Source organism: Lathyrus oleraceus, chromosome 5 (assembly GCF_024323335.1).
Source record: "Lathyrus oleraceus cultivar Zhongwan6 chromosome 5, CAAS_Psat_ZW6_1.0, whole genome shotgun sequence".
Taxonomy (NCBI): Eukaryota; Viridiplantae; Streptophyta; class Magnoliopsida; order Fabales; family Fabaceae; genus Lathyrus; species Lathyrus oleraceus.
Window position 1 is genome coordinate 285,395,187 of NC_066583.1, and position 1,871 is coordinate 285,397,057.

Consider the following 1,871-nt stretch of genomic DNA (forward strand, 5'->3'; position numbering starts at 1 on the left):
ACATCAGTAACTTTAATTTATTTATATATGAGTTAATTGGTATTAAGGCGGACGTTAAAACTACTTTAAAAAATGGGCGGAACTCTATGTGGCTCGATATTGGTTCTCAACTGATGACTTTAGTTGTTAATCTCATAACACTTTTCCTTGACAGCAAAGAAAAAGATGGACTAATTGCATTAAGATTACAACAACAATTTATATTTACCTCATTTTGAGAATGTTAATGATATCAATATAAACTAATTGAATACTCAATACATTTTTGTACTTTTAAGAAATTATACATTAAAAATGCAGAAGAATTGAGTCGTTGTAGTATAGTGGTAAGTATTCCTGCCTGTCACGCAGGTGACCCGGGTTCGATCCCCGGCAACGGCGTATTTTATTTCCATTCTTTATATTTTGATTTGGATAGAATTTATTTTAATTTGAAAAATAATAAATTTTAACTTTCTTTTAAGAAAAATTTCTCTTTCTCTTTTCTGGTAGAAAGGAAATACCATTGTTTAGAAATTTAGAATAAATTACAAGCCTTGTTATAAGATATCGGCTATCCTTATCCTTTGACTGATATGTTATGATACAACGTCATTTTATTCATAGAAAATGTCACTGAAACATATACCGATAAAAGAAATTTTAAGGCTTATATGTATATATTTTATTTCCTTATTTTACCTCATATTAAATTTTATTTCCCTAGTTTAAAACTCAAACGTTTGATTCCATAGTTTCATTTATTATTACTATATCAAATCAAATCCGTTCTAAAATGTCCAGATAGGGACAATTTGGGGAAAATGTGACGATTCTTTCCCCAATATTGGATGTGAAGAGAAAATAACAAAACTTATATTTTTGTGAGTATTTTAGTAGGCTATTTGACCCAGGAGAGACAAATGGGAATCCCTCGTCTCCTCTTCTTTTTTGTCTCATATAAGAGGTTCTTAATTGAGGGACATCTAAATTTATGAATAAGGTTAATAAGTATCAAACTAGAAATCCTATTGGCAGCTTCACCCCGTCTCTTATTCTTTATGGTGAGGATGTGATGGATTTTTGCAGAAGAACCAAATACAACATTCAAAACTTGTCACACTTATTCAATATGTGCGTTGATATTTATCGCCATACAGTCAATACTGTCAAGTCTACTATTTATACAAATTTTATTTCTCATCATATGCTTCTCGTCATCTCTGAGACTCTTGGCTTCTCTATCATTAACATTTCTTTTGTTTGCTTAAGTATTCCTAATTTTATAGATAAGGTCAAAGCTACTTAGTCACTGCTCATTGCTGGCAGGATAAAACCGTAGTTATCTGCTTCAAAACCTTATTTGGTATCTACTACTAGTAGAAATAAATTATTCAAGAGTATCATTCAAAGCATGCTTGACTATGGGTTCGTGGAGTATTCTTGGCACGACAGCCTTTTGAAGGAAATTGATAAATGGATTATATACTATATTTTGGAAGGTGGTTTTATTAAGTAAAAGAATCTTATTGTGACGTGGAACAATGTCTGTACTACTCAATAAGGGGGGAGTTTTGAGTGTTGGGTCCCTCATAAATTGAATGAGGAAGACTCCATTAAATTTGATATGGTGTTTATTACTTACAAAATCCAAGGTGACAATACCCTTAGAGCTAGAGTGATCAGGAATAAGTTTATATTAGCTACCACGTTGATCGACTATATGTTATGGTATTAAGAGGAACGTGGATATCGTATTTGATGATAGTAGTTGGTTTCTTTGTAGGAGAGACATGATCATGTTTTGAATGAATTCTTGGAACAAATACCTTGTATTTAAAACTCCCAATATTGACCTTTTTGTTTATCATTTCTTCGACGCTAATGTGAAA

General features: G+C 31.5%; 1 non-coding gene across 1 annotated transcript; it reads left to right on the forward strand.

Moving 5' to 3' along the window:
- Positions 1-309: 309 nt before the first annotated feature.
- On the forward strand, positions 310-381 carry TRNAD-GUC (transfer RNA aspartic acid (anticodon GUC)). The gene has a single exon. It is a non-coding gene; the product is annotated as a tRNA-Asp (tRNA).
- The last annotated feature ends 1,490 nt before the right edge of the window (positions 382-1,871 follow it).